The sequence below is a fragment of the Macaca nemestrina genome, chromosome 1, assembly GCF_043159975.1.
Source record: "Macaca nemestrina isolate mMacNem1 chromosome 1, mMacNem.hap1, whole genome shotgun sequence".
Classification (NCBI taxonomy): domain Eukaryota; kingdom Metazoa; phylum Chordata; class Mammalia; order Primates; family Cercopithecidae; genus Macaca; species Macaca nemestrina.
Window position 1 is genome coordinate 148,179,967 of NC_092125.1, and position 20,936 is coordinate 148,200,902.

The 20,936-nt window shown below is 38.4% G+C and overlaps 2 protein-coding genes across 8 annotated transcripts in view; one reads left to right on the forward strand and one right to left on the reverse strand.

Moving 5' to 3' along the window:
- LOC105482769 (dimethylarginine dimethylaminohydrolase 1) overlaps window positions 1-20,936 on the forward strand; it is a 255,199-nt gene that overhangs the window by 182,660 nt on the left and 51,603 nt on the right. The gene's annotated exons all lie outside the window — the stretch shown is intronic.
- Window positions 1-20,936, reverse strand: part of LOC105482767 (uncharacterized) — a 158,058-nt gene that overhangs the window by 43,143 nt on the left and 93,979 nt on the right. The window lies entirely within an intron of this gene.

Sequence of the window (20,936 nt, forward strand, 5' to 3'; positions counted from 1 at the left end):
CACATGCCCTGTAGAATGTCTTGGGACAGGTGGGTGGAGTAAAGGATAGTGCAGTTGGGTTTTAAATCAGATTCTCTCTACTTGCAGATCAGGCTGTGTTCAGTTCTAACTAGAAGGTAAGAGACTTTGCCAGTTCTCCAATTTGGCCATTACCAAGGGACCCTGGATAAAGCTAATATATGATCCCTATTTGTCATGTGTCTCTTCCTAATTAGCCATAAGGTAGAGAAGAGGTGGGAGGTGGTGATTGACACCCCTAACCACCAGCAAATAGGGTGAGGACACTGAGGCAGGACTGGGCTTGACTTACATAGAAGGATATGTGACCACATATTCCTTTCTGTCTTTTGACTTCAGATATAAAAATGACTAGAGTTTCTTTTCCTACAGTAAGTAGTAAAAAAGATGCCTCTGGTTTTTGTTAGAAGAGGTCTTCTAGAATCATCAACTTTGATTACACATTCTTTTGCTCTTATCACTGAATTATATTAGCGTAACTGTAACAGAAATTGTTGATATTTTACTAATGGTGATCCCACTCTCTGAAATTCCCTCCCTAACACTTTTTGCTTCCATTGTCTTTTAGGGGGCTAATTCCATCTCCAGCTAGAACATGAGTTCCCTGAGGTCAAGGAGTTAATCTTCCTTGTGTCATAGTCATTCATCCCTTGCTCATTGATTCATTCCTTAAAACTTGTTAGCATCTCCTGTTTGTTAGGCACTGTGCCAGGGCCCATACATTGGCCCATACATTACACAGTTATATAGCCATCAACATCAGAGTAGAGACTCTAGCCTCACAGAGCTCACAATCTCTCACGAAGCCCATCATGATGAGAGGATTTCAACTAAGTAAGTAAAGCATTGAGCACAGGGTCTGAGACAGCATCAGCCACTCAACACACATCTGTTCAGTGAATGGATAACTCAGCAGTGCTGGAAGTAGCACAGAGTTGGTATTCTGAGACTTTTGTATGGGATTGTCCAGACTCCCAGACTAAAATGTAATAGTTAGTAAATAATATTTATTGAACATTTACTGAGTAGATCACCATGCTAAGAGTTTTATAAACATCATTTTAGTCCTCATAATAACCCTTTGAGATAAAAAAACAACTTTTATTTTTATGTTTTTCCAGTTTGTTTTTGTTTGTTTTGTTTTGAGACAGGGTCTCTGTTGCCCAGGCTGGAGTTCATTTAATTTTCATTTTTAGTAGAGACAGGGTCCCACCCTCTTGTCCAGGCTGGTCTTGAACTCTTGGGCTCAAGGTATCCTCCTGCCTCAGCCTTCCAAAGTGCTGGGATTACAGGTGTGAGCCACCACACCCGGCCTAAAAGCAACTGTAAATGATCATTTTATGGGTGAGGAAACTGAGGCTCAGAGTATAGTATCTTTCCCAATCAACTAGCAACTATCAGAAAAAGCATTTGAACCAAGTTGTTTAATTTCAAAACCTGTGAATGTAATCATTTTGCTACATAGCCTCTGAGGAGTCGTCTATTTGAATTCCTTCAAGTGAATCCTGGACCGGTGGAACTTTAAACAGACTGTCAGTCAGGATGCCAAATACTCCACACTGAGAAGTAGATAGAAATAGCATCATCAGGAGCACAGTGAAGGTGACACTTTCTTCTTTTTGACATTTTTCAGAGAGCCATTGGTTGTCCTGGAGTATTACTGTCTACTAGGATTTACTGGGTGCTACATCCAGATAAGCCAAAAAGGAGATGGCTCTGGGTTGTTATAATGACATTTTTATGATTTTTTTCATGTAACATGTCATTTTACACTTTATTAAGTATTCTAATGATTCTGGACAACACATTTAGAAATGGAACTCAGAAAAATGAGGCAAATTTAGTGTGGTGTTTCCCTTTGTGATTCCAATTGCATTTTTCATGGGTCACTGTGAACAAGGCTTACAATTATTTTTATATAATGACTTTTTCATTCACATTATTTCTGTAATCTCAAAGTTTAATGACAATTACTGTCTATTCATATTGTATTTCTAAGACCGGTGTTCAAGAGAAAGTTTATTTTTTCTAACAATAGTAGTAATGGTAAACAACTAAGATTGAGGGATCACTTTGTGTCAGGCTTTTCATTAAGGCTTTTTACATGTATTGTTTCATTTAATCATCATATCAACCCTATGAGATAGTCACGATTGTGATCTCCAATTTACAGACGAGGAACCAAAAGTTGTAGAAGTTGAGTGATATAGTTTGGATGTTTGTCTCTCCAAATCTTACGCTGAAATTTGAATCCCAGTGTTGGAGGTGAAGCCTAGTAGGAGGTGTTTGGGTTGCGGGGGCAGATCTTTCATGAAAGGCTTGGTGCCATGCTCAGAGTTAACAGGTGAGTTCTCACTCTCTTAGTTCCCCTGGAACTGATTGTTAAAGAGAACTTTGCACCTCCCCAACCCTTGCTCCCTCTCTCTCACCATGTGATGTCTGCACACAATAACTCCTCTTTCCCTTCTGCCATGAGTGGAAGCAACCTGAGGCCCTCATGAGAAGTAGATGCTAGTGCAATGCTTCTTGTACAGCCTGCAGAACTGTGAGCCAAATAAACCTTTTTTCTTTGTAAATTACCCAGCCTCAGGTATCCTTTATAGCACCACAGGCAGAAAATTGGTACTGAGGAGTAGAGCATTGCAATAAAAATACCTGAAAATGGGGAATCAGCCTTAGAACTGGATAATGGACAGAGTTTGGAGGCCTCAAAAGACAAAAAGACAAGGGAAAGTTTGGAACTTCTTAGAGACTAGCTAATTGGTTGTGACCAGATTCCTGATAGAAATATAGATAGTGAAAGCCCAGCTGACAGGGTCTCAAATGGAAGTGAGGAACTAACTGGGAACTGGAGCAAAGGTCACTTTTGTTATGCCTTAACAAAGATCTTGACTGCATTGTGTCCATGTCCTAGGGATTTGTGGAAGGCTGGATTTAATAGTGATGACGATGAAGGTTATCTGGTAGAAGAAATGTCTAAGCAGCAAAGCACTCAAGAAGTGGTGTAGCTGCTTCTAACAGCCTATAATCAGATATGGGAGCAAAGGAATGAGCTTAAGTTGGAATTTATATTTAAAAGGGAAACAGAGCAGAAAATTTTGGGAAGTTTTCAGCCTGCCCATGTAGTAGGAGAAGGAAAGAGCAGTTTTAGGTGAAATCCAAGGATGTGGCTGATCTATTGCTTGCTAGAGAGATTAACATGGATAAAAGGGAGCCAGGCGCTAATTCAAGACAGTGGGAAAAAGATCCTGATGGTGTTTCAAAAACCTTCAAGACCACCTTTCCTATTACAGACCCAGAGACCTAGGAGGCCAGAGTGGTTTTGGGGGAATGGCCCAGGGCACCACTGCCCTACACCACCTCAGGACACTACCCCCCAATCCCTGCTGCTTTTAGCTCCAGCCAGGTTGTCTTTGTCTGCAGGGTATAAGCCTTAATAAGCCTTGGTAGTTTCCACATGGTGTTAAGTCTTCAGGCATGCAGAATGCAAGGGTGATGGAGGCTTGGCAGCTTCCACCTAGATTTCAGAGGATATATCAGAAAGCTTGAGTGCCCAGGCAGAAGCTTGCTGCGGGGTGGAGCCCCCACAGAGAACCTCTACTAGGGCTGTGTGGAGGGGAAATATAGGGTAAAAGTCCCCTACACAGAGTCCCCACTGGGGTATTGCTTAAGGAAGCTGTGGGAATGGGGCTACCATCCTCGAGATCCCAGAATTGTAGACCCACCAGCATCATGTACCCTCAGCTTGGAAAAGCTGCAGGCATTGGACTCCAACTCATGAGATCAACCATGTGTGCTGCCCAGCAAAACTGTGGGGACAGCACTGCCTAAGGTCCTAGGAGCCCACCCCTTGCACCGGTATGCTCTGGACGTGGGACATAGAGTCAAGGATTGTTTTGGAGCTTGAAGGTTTAACGTCTGCCCTACTGGGTTTTGGACTTGCATGGACTTGTTACCCCATTCTTTTGTCCAATTTCTCCCTTTTGGAATTGGACTGTTTACCCAGTGCCTGTATAAACATTGTATCTTGGAAATAAATAATTTGTCCTTGATGTTACAGGCTCCCAGCTGTAAGTAACTTCCCGTGAGTCTCAGATGAGACTTTGGACTTTGGACTTCTGAGTTGATGCTGGAACAAGCTAAAATTTTAGGTGACTGTTGGGATAGAATGATTGTATTTTGCAATATGAAAAGGACATGAGATTTGGGGAACCAGGGAAAGGATTATATACTTTGGATATCATGTTGAAATTTTATTCCCAATGTTAAGAGGTGGGCCTATTGCGAAGTGTTTGGGTCATGGGGGTGGATCCCTCATGTTTGGTGCCATCCTCCTGGTAATGAGTGAGTTCTCACTCTATTAGTTCCTGCAAGAGCTGCTTATTAAAAAGAGCCTGGCATCTTCCTTCCCTCTCTCTCCTCCTTCATCTCTCTCACCATGTGATCTCTGCTCATACCTGCTCCCATTGGTTTCCATCATGAGTAGAAGTGATCTGAGGCCCTTCCCAGATGCATATGCTGGCACCATTCTTCTTGTACAACCTGTAGAACCTTGAGCCAAATACATATCTTTTCTTTATAAATTACCCAGCCTCAGGTATTTCTTTATAACAATGCAAATGCACTAAGACATTGAGTAATAGCCCAAGGTCACACAACTAGTAAGTAAGTGGTAGATCCTATATTCAAAATGAGGCCTCATTTGCTCCAATATCCATGAGCTCAACTGCTCTCCTATACCATCTTCCTGCCAGGCTGCTCTAACTGCAGAGTAAACTCACATCAGATAAGAGGTTATGCCTTGGTTAAGGCCCCGTGGTCCAAACATATGGGTTTCCCAGTGGCAAAATTATTTAAGGAAACGGTTGCACATTTTCCAACTTTATAATATGCTTTTGAACTATGTGTTAAAATGAGGTTGCTCTCTTAAAAGCAAACTGTTAAAGAATACAGTCAGTAAGCTATAATTTACTATGTATTTTACTAATGCTTTGTTTATTTCTAAAATGATCCTGGTCTTTTTCAACAGCCTTCAGTGGATTGTTTTTCTTCAAGCCATTCTGAATTTGTTTTTGATTCAAGTTAGAAAAGCTCCCTGGCTATAGCTATGGTTCTGTGTTTCTAACTGCTTTTACTCTGTGCCAGTGGCTTTGAGTTCTTCAGCAGAGGTACTCTGGCAGACCAAGTCTGTCTTATTCAGAGGCTTAAATAGATATTGTAGCGGAGAAGAGGAAAAGAATCAGCAGTGATTATTACTTGTACTTCTGAGACTCTGTAATGGTTAAATTTGCTTATTAACCACTTTGATACAGACTCATCTTCCAAATACAGTCCAGAGACAGACTGCTATACAGTTACAAATGGTCTCCTTAATTAGCTTCCAAGGTCCATTAGAGTTAAAGTTGTATCAGAGCTTTGTATTTTAAGTAACATGTAAATAAATCCTAAAGAAGTTTTATCATGCTCACTGTCTGCTTCCTTTCATGCCAGCATCACCAAGATCATCAGGAATCACTAAATTTGTTCATAGAGAAGTAATTTCTAGACCTCCCTTGTGTTTATTTGTTAAGGGGAGAAATGTTCCTCATTGTTTAAATGAGGAAAAAGAGTCATTTGAGTTATGGGACATTATATAATATTGTCACAGAGGTGGTCAGGAAGGAAAAGTAACAATGTTTAGGTGTATAGGCTTGAACCTTTGACTTCCATCATGAAAGATTAACTACTACAGGAATTTCCCTTTTGCTGTAAGTAATTAGAAAACTGGACCAACTATGTGAAACAACTTTGCAGACAGTGCACACAGGAAGTGTAGGACTGATCGCTGAGGGAAGGGAAACAAATGATGAGATTACAATTTTCCCAGCTTATTGTCTGGAGACAGTTTTCAGGCCACAGAGGTGGAGGAGGGGATGTAGAACAGAACCTACTGGTCTTATCAAATTGAGGGGACGAAAATCAGAGTTTGGGAGAACTAAAATGGTAGAATTTGCAGGGCAGAGTACTGGAGATGAGGGGCTGCTCAAATACAGCATTCCAGTACTTGAGTCTTTGGCTAGGTATTTATTTGTCTGTGCATGCATAAGAGGAACTACCCAAAGCTAGAGAAAGAACCACCAGAAAATAGGCCAGACAATTCCCAGAACTCATGCAGAAATGACATTATATTCCCAAAAGTCAGAAAAGAGAGCTCTCACAATACACAGGGCTTTGAGTAGAGCCTCAGAAGAGCCTTGCCTTAGCATTGAGGGGAAATCACTGCTTAATACCAGAAACTTTACGCATCATAATCAAATACAGGCATGCCTCAAAGATAGTACAGGTTCCATTCAGATTATTACAATAAAAGCAAATACCACAATAAAGGGAGTCACAATTTTTTTTGCTTCCCAGTCTAAATAAAAGTTATGTTTACATTTTAATGTAGTCTATTAATTGTGGAATGGCATTATGTCTGAAAAATATATATGTATCTCAGTTAAAGAATATTTTATGGCTAAAAAATGCTAACAATCATCTGAGCCTTTAGCGAGTCATAATCTTTTTCTTGGGGAGGGTCTTGCCTCAACATCAATGACTGCCAACCTATCAGGGTTGTGGTTGCTGAAGGTTGAGGTGACTGTGGCAATTTTTAAAAATAAGACAACAGTGAAGTTTGCTATGTTGATTGACTCTTCCTTTCATGAAACTTTTCTCTGTAACATGCAATGCTGTTTGATAGCATTTTACTCACAGTAGATCTTCTTTCAAAATTGTAGTCCTCTCAAACTACCATCGCTGTATCAATCAAGCAAGTTTTTGGACTGTTCTAAATATTTTATTGTCATTTCAACAATGTTTCACAGCATCTTCACCAGGAGCAGTTTCCATCTTGAGAAACCACTTTCTTTGCCCATCCATGAGAAGCAACTCCTCATCCATTCAAGTTTTATCATGAGATTGCAGCAATTTAGTCACATCTTCAGGCTGCACTTCTAATTCTAGTTCTCTTGCTATTTCTACCATGTCTGCAGTTACTTTCTCTACTGAATTCTTAAACCATTCAAAGTTCGAATCAACTTCTTCCAAACTTCTGTTAGTGTTGATACTTTGACCTCCTCCCATGAATCACAAATGTTCTTAATGGCATCTAGAACGATGAATCCTTTCCAAAAGGTTTTCAACTTATTTTGCCCAAATTCATCAGAGGAATCACTGTTTTTGGCAGCAATAGCCCTGTGAAATGTATTTCTTCAATAATAAGACTTGAAAGTTGAAATTACTCCTTGATTTATGGGCAGTAGAATGACTCTTGTGTCAGCAGGCATAAAAACAACATTAATCCCCTTGAACATTTATATCAGAACTCTTGGGTGACCAGGTGTATTGTCAATCAGCAGTAATTTTTTGAAAGCAGTCTTTTTTTCTGAGCAGTAGGTCTCAATAGTGGGCTTAAAATACTCAGCAAACCATGTTGTAAACAGATGTGCTGTTATGCAAGTTTTGTTGTTCCATTTGTAGAGCACAGTCAGAGTCAATTTAGCATTATTCTTAAGGGCCCAAAGATTTTCAGAATGGTAAGTGAGCATTGGCTTTAACTTAAGGTAATCAGCTCCATTAACCTCTAACAAGAGAGTCAGCCTGTGTTTTGAAGCTTTGAAGCTAGGATTGATTTCTCCTTAACAGCTAGGAAAGTCTGAGATGACATTTTCTTCCAATATAAGGTTATTGGATTTACTTTGAAAACCTTCATTTAGTATAACCATCTTCATCAACCATATTCATAACATACAATGCTGTGTGTTAGCTATAATAGATCTTCTGAATAACTTGTTGCAGCTTCTACATCAGCACTTGCTACTTCACCTTGTACTTTTATGTTGTAGAGATGGCTTCCTTCCTTAAGCCTCATAAGCCAACCTCTGCTACCTTTACAATTCTGCAGCTGCCTCACCTCACCTCTTTTCAGATCTCATAGAATTAAAGAGAGTTGGGGCCTTGCTCTGGATTAGGCGTTGGCTTAAGAGAATATTGGGGTTGGTTTGATCTTCTTTCCAGACCACTGAAACTTTCTCCATATCATCAACAAGGCTGTTTTACTTTCTTATTAGTCATGTGTTCACTAGAGTGGCACTTTTAATTTCCTTCAGCAACTTCCTTTACAATCACAACTTGGCTAACTGGCACGAGAGGCCTAGCTTTGGGCCTGTCTTAGCTTTTAACATACCTTCCTCACTAAGCTTCATAATTTCCAACTTCTGATTTAAAGTGAGAAACATACAATTCCTCCTTTCACTTGAAAACTTGGAGGCCATGGTAGGATATAATTGGCCTGATTTCAATATTGCTGTGTCTCCAGGAGTAGGTAGACCCCCAGGAGAGGGAGTGACAGGGAAACAAACCAGTCAATGGAGTAGTCAGAACACAACAACATTTATTGATTAAGTTTGCTGTCTTATGTGGACATAGTAAGTTTGAAATACTGCAGGAATTAACCAAAATGTGACACAGAGATACAAGCAAGCACATGCTGTTGAAAGAATGGCATCAATAGACTTGCTTGAGGCAGGTTTGCCACAAACCTTCAATTTGTAAAAAAAAAAAAACAAAAAAAAAAACACAATGTCCGCAAATCACAATTAAGCAAAGTACAATAAAACAAGGTATGCCTGTAACTGAAAACCAGTAGTGAAGAGATAATCTGAAAAGCAGTCAGAGGAAAAATACTCATTGTGTATAAAGGAATAAAGACTAGGATGACAGCAGAATTCCCATTAGAAACAATGCAGACATAAAGGCATAAGAATGATATAATGGACTTGGGGACTCTGGGGGAAGGATGGGAAGGGGATGAAGGATAAAAGACTACACATTGGGTACCGTGTATACTTCTCAGTGACAGGTGCACCAAAATCTCAGAAATAACCACTGAAGAACTTATCCATGTAACCAAAAATCACCTGTTCCCCCAAAACTATTGAAATGAAGAAGAGAAACAATGCAGGCTGAAAACATTGTAATGACAAGTGTTTTCCCAAAAAAACAAAAACACCTGCCAACCTAGAATTCTGTATCAATAGAATATATCTTTTTTTTTTTTTTTTTTTTTTTTGAGACAGAGTTTTGCTCTTGTCACTCAGGCTGGAGTACAGTGATCTCGGCTCACTGCAACCTCCACCTCCCAGGTTCAAGCAGTTCTCCTGTCTCACCTGAGTAGCTGGGATTACAGGCGCCCGCCACCACACCCAGCTAATTTTTGTACTCTTTTAGTAGAGACGAGGTTTCACCATGTTGGCCAGGCTGGTCCTGAACTCCTGACCTCAGGTAATCCACCTGTCTTGGTCTCCCAAAGTGCTGGGATTACAGGCATGAGCCACCATGCTCGGCCAGAATATATCTTTCAGGTCTATAGTTCCTCCTCTGAAACCCAGAGCGCCAGATGTGTTTCAAAATTTATAATGTTTTATATTTTGAAAGTAAATGAGTATGTCAACCATATTTCATAACACACCCAGATGAGTCTAAGATAGCACCTTTTAATCAACCACATTAATATATGTGCAGCAAAACCTATGACTGCTCATTCTAGATGAGATAAAGTCTATACTATAAAACTTTCATATGTAGTCAGGTTTTGCTACCAAAGTAGTTCAGGCACTAAATTAAAAAAAAAAATACGCTTGGTTTTCAGAACTTTGTGGGCTTTCAGAATTGTAAATAACAGGCCTTGTGCTAGTCACTTTTCTACATGTTATACCTGCATTACCTCTGATCCTTACCAATCCTTACCTTGTTTGTTATCACAAATAATGTGTGACTACAGAAGGCAGCATGGATCATGTAACCAGAGGCTAGTGGGAGTGTCACCATTTCAGCTACGCCAGTGCCAGAGACCAAGAATCTGAGACTATGTTGGGATTATTGTACATCCTGGAAGATGCCAGCACAAAATGCTGGGTAAATGCTCATTGTGAATGTCACCTAGGAAGAAAGCAGTGGAGAGGAGGGGATGGACCTGAATTTAACTGAGTTGGAATTTGAAATAATTGAGAAATTACTGGACTTGTCTGTGTTTACCCGGATTATCTAGTTATAAGAAAATGAAGTTACATTTTTACATAACAGAATTTATAAGTTTTTAAATTATCTACTAAACATTACTTAATGTCATAGGGTCTGGTTCATCATCTGTTAAATCGGGAAAATAATACCAACTTCACACAATTGTATAAGGCTTCAAGGAGAAGATTGAGAAAGAAAAAGAAAACTTCATACACTTAAAAGAAAAATGTAACCAAGAATGTTAGGTAAGCTTGGGTTTTTAAACCAATGAGCTCTCTGTTGTTTTGGCAGAATTACTGTGGCTCCAGTGTGTGTTATGAATTTAAGAAGGGACAGCTGTTAGAAGGAGATGAGCTAGGAGGCTTTGCAATCATTCAGGCAACAGGGAATGAGGCCTTTTGTTAGGAAATTGCAGTGTACATGGATTCAAGAGCCTTTCCAGTGGTAGAAACATGGAAAAAGGTGAGGAACTCAGAAGGAGTCAAAGATGACCTAAGATTCCAAGGTTGGTGATTAAAGAGGACAGTGATGACATTAACTGAGTTGGAAAGTAAGGATGCCAGCAGGTTTGGGAAATAAAGTTCAGTTTAGAGTACAGTGAATATATAGGGTCAACAAATGCCTTGGAAAAGAAGAGAACAGTGAACAGTAGTATAATGGTGAAGAATGGGTGTGTGGTGTGGCTCTGGAGGCTGACTCACAAGTTACATAAGTGTTCAGTACCTCAGTTTCCTTTCTGTAGAATAGTGGTTCAAATATTATGTAATTCATGGATTTGTTAAGAAGCTTAAATATTAGGTCATCCAGGAAGAGAGCATAGTAGGGCACCATTATTGACTATAGCTATTGCAGCCAGTTAGTGGAAGTCTGATGCTGTGGATGTGATGGAAAGAGCACTGCTCCCTGCCCTGGGAGACAGAAGAGACAGCTCTGAAATACAACTAGCTGGTGGCTTTGAACAAGAGGTTCAACTGGGCCTCAGTTTGTTCATCTGTGAAAACAAGGGGCTGGATAATTCTCTCTAAGACTACTTACATCCCTTAATATTATATGATTCCCTTGAGGTTAAAAACAAAACTTGCTACAAATAAACCATAATGGAAATAATGTATTCACTTATAATGGAGCAATAGATTAAGTTCTATTTTAGTATCTATGTGCCTGACCTAAGACATATTTTTGCATTTAAAGCACATTAGAAAATTTAGAAATGGTAAAGGTAAAAAGCTTTTTGAAATTTGCCTTCAGAAATATTTTTAATTTAGAATTTTAGCTGTGCCTCATTATCTCTACCTGTCACTATACATTTTCTGTAGGGTTTCATATGCCTTTTCCTGTTATACTTGCTTAGTGATGTCACAAAACACCTGTCTGGATGCTTACTTCATTTGCAAGGATAGAATAGGGCATTTCATTTGCTAGGATTTCCACTTGTTAAAAAGAATCCCAGAGGGCCAGCCATGGTGGCTCATCCCTATAATCTCAGCCCATTGGGAGGCCAAGGTGGGTAGATCACTTGAACTCAGAAGTTTGAGACCAGCCTGGGCAACATGGTGAAAACCTGTCTCTACAAAAAAATACAGAAATTACCCGGATGTGATGGCACATGCTGTGGTCCCAGCTACTAGAGAGGCTGAGATGGGAGGATCTCTTGAATCCCAGAGGTCAAGGCTGCAGTGTGCTGTGATTGTGCCTTTGCACTCCAGCCTGGGTGGCAAAGCAAGACCCTGTCTCAAAAAAACAATAAAAAATAAAAAATCCCAGGTTCCACAGAGAGGGTACTCATTTACTGTTACTTTTTCTGCCTTCTATAGCAGAGTACAATCCTCTTTCCATTACATTACTAGAAATTTTTGTTAATGAAGACATGCTAAGCACATAACCAAAGCTAAGATTTTCATTTTGGCATATTTAGGGAGAAACTATGAGGAGGAGGAGATACAAAATGGCCTCCTCATAATAGCTTACACCTGCTCTCTATCACTTTACCTTTAATAGAGGTGATTCCATTCACCCTCATTAACTTCTTTTAGCCCTTTTTGGTTTTCGAAATTTGATACCATTTGTATTGAACAGAATAGTCTTTTACTTATGTCCTTCATAAAACGGCAATATGCAAAATATGATTGAAATAAGAAATGAAGTCCAATAAGTCATGTATGAAAATTAGTCTAATTATTTTATTACCTCATATTCATGCTGAAAACTTTACTCATATGACACGTTTTATGCTCATGTTATATACACATTTGCCAAGTGTTCAGCTGTCAGAAATTAGAGATCAAATACAAAAATTGTGTTACAGTTTGTACTATATATTTTCCAATTCTTTAGGTGGGCAGCCTTCAAATATTAATGAAGAGGAAGAAAGGTTATCAATTTAGTTGGGAAGCCAAATCTTCAGTCATCAAATGGATTAGTCAAAAGTTTTACTGAATGTGTGTGTGTGTGTGTCAACTTGTATGGGGGTGGGGGGATGAGGAGGCGAAGGAAAAGGGAAGATGTTTTGCTTCCTGAAACAATCTGTGAAGGAAAGTCTGGCAGACATTGTAAATTGCTTTGATTTTTACATTTTCCTTATCAATACCAATTGAAAAACACCTAGACCATTAACTTTGAATTGTATGGAAACCTCTAAAAATGTACGTGCCTGCCTAGTATCACAGAGGACCATGGTCCTCACTCTTGTTTTTCAGTGCAAGCCACATTTATTCTGTGGCCTTTGGGTTTGGTTAGATGGCAGATGGTTCCTCGTTTGATGCCATGAAATGATGAAATTCCAGCCAATATGAAAATTTTAAATGAAATCTGGTAATTTGTGCTTGGCGTCTAGAAGACAATTTAAATATATATGTATATATAATTAATAATGTATTAATGATTCTAAAACTTTAAAAGTAGAAACAACTTTCTATTCGTAGTCTTAACATTGCCTTTTCATATCAAAACCATCTTTAGTTCATCAGGAATCTTGTTAAACTGTAAACAAGGGGACTTGGGTTCTAATCCTGCTTCTGCCTCTGTGGCAGGGGAGAGTCATGCCAACCTAGTGGGAATTGGTCACCTGAGCTGTATGACCACAAACATCTCTTGTGAGTTTTACCTTTCATGATTCTGTGAACTAAATATCCTATGCTAGTTTCTTTTCATTTAATTCCCCAGTCCAGAAATTTACCACACAGATACCTGCATGTAGCTTTGACATACATTAGGTGATCAGTTAATATTTGGTAAAGTAACAATGTGTTTTGCTATTTCAAATGGGTTGTAAAATTACTGTAATTTTGCAGCTTTTTATATTGGGGCTATTACTTATTTGTGTCGAATCATATTATTGTTGCTTTAACATTTACTTACTCTCAGTTGCTTTGTGCATCATTTAGAGTTGGTTTTTATGCGTTCTCACTAAGGTATTTCAGCAGGGAAGCTGCAGGAAAATTTTTTTTTATTTTGCCTAATCTTGGGAACTCTTAAAAAATAGACACAAATATTTTCATAATCATAAGGTAATCCAGGGAGTGAATTTCACTTTTGTCCAGCTTGATTTTGCTTAAAAAAAAAAAAAAAAAAAAAAAAAAACCATTCTGGATACACAGGCAGCTTATTCCAAACCAGTTACCCTGTGAAAAGAAAAGCTTTTCCAGCTCTGCTCACTGGAAAACTGCCTGGATAGAGGCAAGCATTTGGTACCCTGAATTTGGAGAGACCTAGACTTTCTTCTAAGGCTCTAAGATGGATATAGAATTTAAAAATTATAAGAAATAACTTTGCTATTTGATGAAAGAATTTTAAGGTTAACACATCTGTTTCCTTAACTTTATTTTTTTTCCATTACATATTTTCAGTTAATATCTAAATGGGGGATAAACTGCTCATCAGGCAGGTAAACAGTGCACTAGTTATTTTTAAATGCCTAATTCCATACGGTATCTATTCAGCTTTACATATTTCCAGTAGTTAACACCCTAATAGGAGTGGCTTAATAAGCCATTTACAATAGAGGCAGTTAATTAGTTATGCTATTAAAAAGCAAACTTTAAAGCATTTAAGCCATTGTATGTTACTATTTGCTCTGAGAGGCAAACTTGAGATTTATAAGGTTCTAATTTGAACCCCAGAATAAATGAAGGTAAGGGAAGCCAAAACTTCCCCGGTGTTGAGGAAAAACCTTTGCTTTCTCACTTCCTATGAATAGCAGTATTGTCCACCACCATTAGTACAGGGGCACCAGGGCCTTGCCATTCCATGCTTGGGCTTGTTTTTATTTTTAAGGAATGTTGGAAAATTGTGGAAATGAATGTTTTTTCTTCCCTTTTTTCCTTAATACCTCATGGATCCTGACCTTTTTCTTTAAACTGGTTTAATATGTGTTTCCCTTAAGGTTGGTCATTGACCCAAAAATAAGTTTGAGTTTCTTTTTCCATGATCTCCTCTAAAGAATTCTGTTAATAGCATACTAAACTGGATTACAAACTTACTGAATAAGTGCTTTGAATTCTGGGCAACCTTGGAATAAAGGGCACAGAAAGAGTAATACTGCATAGAATGAAACTGGGCAAGTTGGTATAAAGGAAAGGAATGCAACTGTATGGTTGATGTGATCAACATCGTGTAGAAGGTTTATTAGCAATTTAATGGAATATGGCTATTCACGCACAATAATGGCTTCAGTTGAAATGTCTGTTCTGCTCTTTTTCCCATACACTTTGGAATGAGTAGAATGTGACAGTTGAGCTTTCAACAAGCTTCATGAATTTTAAATCCTTTTTAGTTATAAAATGAGGTACATGGCATGTAGTCAGTGTGGACAAGGAGCTGGCAGCCTCATCTAGTCTTATGGAATATCAGGTGTCTTCAAGATAATGAGGGCTCAAGTTGACCAGGTGCATTCTGGGTGTGCTCTGTATATCCACAGAGAACAGAGGGACCTCTCTCTGTGCAACATCCAATGATTATTTTGCAGTTGTAAGGTTACCTTCCCAACATTTGCTACAAGACCTAAAAACTTGGTATCATCACAGAAGAAAACCTGTGCTGATATCTCAGAACAATTTCTTTTTGGCAGCTAAATATTTTTATTTTGTTCTATCTCTGGTTGATTCATGCATATTTAGAGAAGAAACACTCTGTGAATTGTGAAACACTCTGTGAATTGATTTTTGTCCTCAAATTTCAACACCTATCCTAATCGATCCTGGAGTATTTCTTTAAATATTTAATTTTTTAATAAAGTTCTCAAATTCTATTACCACCATAAAAGTCTGTATCTCTGCTTTGGGTTCAGTCTTGAAGTACTCTAAAATTCAATATGAGGAGCTTTACTTATTTTATTTGCAGTTACCTAACAACAAAAGACTGTTTTCAGAAGATAACTTTTTTTCAGAAAATCTAATTTAAAGCGATCTCAATTTAAATGATATGAATTTAAATTTAGTGGCCTGTGCTTTATTTAACTATATTTGTGCTTATAGGATAATTTTATAATAGTATGAGCAAAAAAATTCTCATAAAAATACTTAATAGGAATGTGTTGAAGTTTGTGTAATAGATTATTAACAGTAAGTGTTATCTATGCATAGGTGTTGGGATTACAAAGATTTTTAATGGTTTTGACTTATCTATACTTTCTAATTTCTCTACATTAAATTTGTGGGATGAGATGTGTTACCTTTTTCACTTCAAGTCCAGAGACAGTGGGCTTTAAATAAACCCCTCAGAGAGATTAAATATATTTTTGCAGTTTGGAAACACCAAGGATAGGTGTCTGGGAGATACAGAGGATTAGTAGCTGGTGACTAACAGGTTAGGTAGGAAGCCAAGAAAGTGCTACTGTGTTGGTCATAGCTGCACTGCCAGAGTTTGTGAACAAAGGATGTGCAAGTGTTTACATGGACTAGAAATAGGTCGTGTAGGAGAAAAAGTTGGTCTGGGGCTGTTTCGAGTTCAGTCTAAAATAATAGTCCAGGGAAGTATGGGGACTCAGTGAGAGCCTGGATGGAATAGACCACAGGTGAACCAGGGGTGGATAACCCAAGCAAAAAAGACTCCAGTAATACAGCTTCCAGTGGTCCAGTCTCCCATATCCAGAGTCATGTTAGTATTTGGATGTTTAGAGTAATGGAAAGTATGCATTGACAAGCTGTGTCCCCTGCCTTGAGAACCAGAATGAGCAATGGTTACTGGAGTTGTAGGCAGTGGATGAAGTTTTAATATTTAGGCTTTGGGGTCCCAAGTATCTCTTAACTTCTTCCACCAGTGTCACATCAACCATTTTCCGCCAACCAACCACAGCTCTTTCCATTTTTGCACATTTCCTTTTAGACTTAACTAAAGAGGTATACTTAACAGGCATACTTTAAAAACAAATTGTTGTAATCTTAGTTTTTTGTGTCTTTTAACTGCTAAATTTGCCCACATTCTTTTTGTTCTTAGAGCTGTCTCTTAGTTTCTTCCTGGGTATTTACTGTCTCTTAGTTTCTCCCTGGGTATTTATAAGGATACCATATTAGTCTTCTTTCACACTGCTATAAAGATACTACTGGAGACTGGGTAATTTATACAGGAAAGAGGTTTGACTCACAGTTCCACATGGCTGGGGAGGTCTCAGGCAATTTGAAATCATGGCAGAAGGCAAAGGAGAAGCAAGTGTCTTCTTCACAAGGTAACAGGAAAGAGAGTGTGTGAAGGAGGAACTGTCAAACACTTATAAAACCATCAGATCTTGTGAGAACTCACTCATCGTCATGAGAACAGCATGGGGAAAACTGCCCCCATGATCCAATAACCTCCCTCCCTCAATGCTTGGGGATTGTACAGGTCCCTCCCTTGATACGTGGGACATGGGGATTACAATTTGAGATGAGATTTGGTTAGGAACACAGAGCCAAACCATATCAGATACTCTTTAGTTCACTGCACAGATACTAAATGACATTGAGCACTAAAGTATGTTACATTGTGCCCTGAAGACCTGAGTTAATCTAGTTTTCAAAGTTCATGTGGTACTATCCAGGAGAAGGTGAAGCAACAAGAAAAATCTAGCTAACTATATCATGTCAATAAGAAATACTTCAGTTATATATTTGCATAATACTGAAATGAATTTAGTTTTGACAGCATAAACAGAACTGTGTTCACTAGGGACTTATTTCAAGATTTGAATATCAACTTATGTAATATTAAATTTAGTTAAGATACTTCAGAAAATTTTACAGACTATACCCACTATTTAAGTGGTGTTTTGCCAACAGATTGTGTGCTTTGTTCGACTATAAGCTTTGTACATTTCATAACAAGCACATTCCTGTTCTGAAATGGAATGCACCCGATCTATAATAAATCTGCTTGAGAGACAATGGATCCTAGCCAGCTCTGCCTTGGTTCAAGGAAAAAGACAATAAATAGGGGGCAGTGACATTTATGAGAATCTAATTTCATTATGCTCTGTCTCATAGGAAGAGAATCTAGATGGTGTTAAGGTTATTGTACTTTGAGTATTACTCAAAACCAGATATGAAGTACCTTCTGTGTTATATTCCTAATGGTTATTCCTCCAATGAGTGTTTTACTTAAAAATTATTTAATATTTAGTGATAAATTAGAAGTAAAACCAACATTTTTTTAAAAAGGAGAAAAAAACTATAATGGCAAAACTATAATGGCAAGAAAAATATGGCTTACTATATTTTTCAAAGTAATTTGGGAAAGGCAAAACTCATTAGCTAGATGATAATTAGTTTTCCTTGGTAGAATATTGACTGGAATGTTTCTATTAGGAAAATACTGTTGAACTGTTCCAGTCTTTTCCAGCTGAGGATGCCCAGATTTGATAACAGTGAAGAAAAATTCTTCACTATTTTTTAACAGTGTTAGAATATGGACAATTATCATAACCAAGGACAATTTCTTGAAACTAGCCATTTTGTACAACTATGGTTGGAAATGAGCCTTTGTTTAATACTTATAAGCATCCAAATACTCAGCTGGTGTTTTTTCACTAACATTTTAAACAAGTTCCAAGAAAAGCAAATGTATGAACATATGACAAAGGGTGAATATTTACAAAATCATTTGCCATGCTTCAGCCTGGAATCAGAAGGCAGCTTCTCAGAATTAATTACTGTGCACTCTGCTTATCCTGACTAGAGCCTTTCACAACCATCTCTAATGAAGCCTTTAATAACACACAAAAAAGCTAAGGACTAGGAAGGAAAAAAATAAGCACCAAAATTCCCCCCCAGAAATCATCCCAGTGTTACAAAAACCATCTTGCATATCATGTTCAAACCTGGGGCAAGGTAGAACAGTCAAAAAAGGCACCAACTTGCACCAGTTGTTGAGAAAGCTCCACAATTGGTGAAAAATTAGCAAATACAATGTTTTTAAAAGAAATGCAGCCTTACTCATGCAGCAATCATTGAGGATATACTAATGAAGTGTTTCTCAGTTCAGATCTTTAGGGGACCTACTTGAATAAGTGAATACAAATGTGTTTTAATTAGCACAACAATGTTCATTTAGTCCTATGGTGCTATATAGTGTGAATGTATTTTGGACTGACTGATCTGAAATGTGTTTGAAAGTTGTTCTTGCTATATAGCCTTGCCTACACTATTGATTTGCTTAATGCACTTCACCTTATCTCCAATTCAAGTGATCATAATTTCAAAATTGATGATTTCTGAAAGAATAAAATCTTATGCTACTGGTAAGATTTGTTGTTGCTTGAGACAGAGTATTACTATGTTGCCCAGGCTGGAGTGCAGTGGCTATTCACAGGTGTGAACATAGTGCACTGCAGCCTCAAACTGCTGGCCTCAAAGGATCCCCCCACCTCAGCCTCCCAATTAGTGAGGCTTCAGGCATGTGCCACTGTGCCCAGCTTTACTGCTATGTTTTATATAGCATCTACAAAACTGAATTTAACAGAAAAATGTACAGGCAAGTGGCAAGAAGTAGCACTTGATGACCTCACTACCTATTACCTCTGGAAAGTTCATTACAATCCATTTGTTTCCAGACCTTTATCTAGATGGTATTGGTGCAATCATAATGAATGTACATTAAGTAGCTCTTCCTGCCATAGGAGGATTTTTGCATCCATTGCTGCAAACAGCTACCAAACTTTACAACAGTAATGAATGAGCAATGTCTCCTGGAGTCTTTTTGTTAGAATAGTATTGTTAATATTAATGGACAAGGCAAGTTTCCTCACATCACTTCCTGCAGATCATGGTTTGAGTTAGCTCTTCTAATGTCTCTTAGATTTAAGTACCTTTTAGTATCATTGACTCCCAATTTTTATTTCTGGTTCTGACTACTCCCCTTGATCTCTCCATTTGAATACCTAGAAGTCATTTCAAACTCAACATGGTCACACAGTTCTTGAATTTTTTCTCTACAGCCTTGCTCCTCTCCCCGTAATTTTTCATATTAGAAATCAGTACACCTATCCACTGAATTGCTCAAGTCAAAAATCTAAAAGTCACCCTGGGCCCTTCCTTTCCTTCACCCCCACATTCAGTCCACCAACTTCTGTCAACCCTCCAAAACACATTCCAAATTCAGTACTTTGTTTGTCTCTACTCTCACCAAACTTGTGCTGACCACCATTGTCTTTCACTTGGACTACTGCAATTGCTTTTTAACTAAGTTCCCTGTTTCCATTTGTGCCTTCCAATCCATTTTCCATGATGCAGCTATCTAGAATTCATAAATTAAATTATATCACTCCCTTCCTGCAAACTCTCCAGTGATTTCTAATAATACTTAAAATTCCAATTCTTTATGCAAGTCTACCAAGTTCAGCATGAGCTAACCCCATCCTCAACCCCAGCTTTATCTGGTAACATGCCATATTAGTTTGCTAGTATCACTGACTGGACAGCTTAACAGAAAGATATTTTGTCACAACGCTGGAGGCTAACAGTCTGAGATCAAGGTATTGGAAGGGTTGGTTTCTTCTGAGGCCTCTGCCTGGCTTGCAGATGGCCACCTGTGTCTTCACATGTCCTTTCATCCATGTCTCTCTATCCTAGTCTGCTCTTCTTATAAGGACACCAGTCATAATGGATTAGGGCCCATCCTAATGACCTCATTTTAACCTGATTATCTCTCTAAATACCCTATCTCTAAAGGCAGTCACATTCTTAAGTCCTGGGAGTTTTCAACATATGAATCTTGAGGAGACACATAGCCCATAACACTTGCCCTCTTCATTTTAGCACTGTGCTAGCTGTCTTCCTGTTCCTTGAACACGTTAAGCTTGTTCCTACCTTAGGGCCTTTGCACTGGCTCTTGTTGGAACATTCTTTCTATGGGTAACAGAGTTGGTCCTTTTGGTCACTCAGATATCAGCACAAAGGACACACTTTCAGAAAGGCTGTTCCTGACCTTCCAAACTACAGTAACTACCCTAACCATTTTATATCACATCTCCTGAATTAAATAACTGCATAGCACTTACCACTAATATTTTTAATGTTTATTATTTATTGCCTATCTCTCCATATCCTCACCAGAATATACACAGGGCTCTTCTCTCTTCACTGATGTATTCTCGGAACCTAGAATAGTGCCAAGTATATTGAAAATGTTGAATAAATGTTTGCTGAATAACTAAGCAAATGAATAGAATTATTGGAGATGAGTGGCAGTTAGTGATTATTGGGACAAATAGGCCAATGGCAGTTTTCTCACCTGCAGGCTTTTAGAAATAAAGATGAATCTACCCACCCTTGAAATGTCATAAGAGTTGTTTAAAAGAGGTCACACAGGTTGTATGGCTCTTGCCGTGGCTATGCCTTGTCTAAACAAGGTGGATTTTTTTGCCTTATACTTGTTTATAACATTTCCAGAAATTCTGTCTGACTTACAAA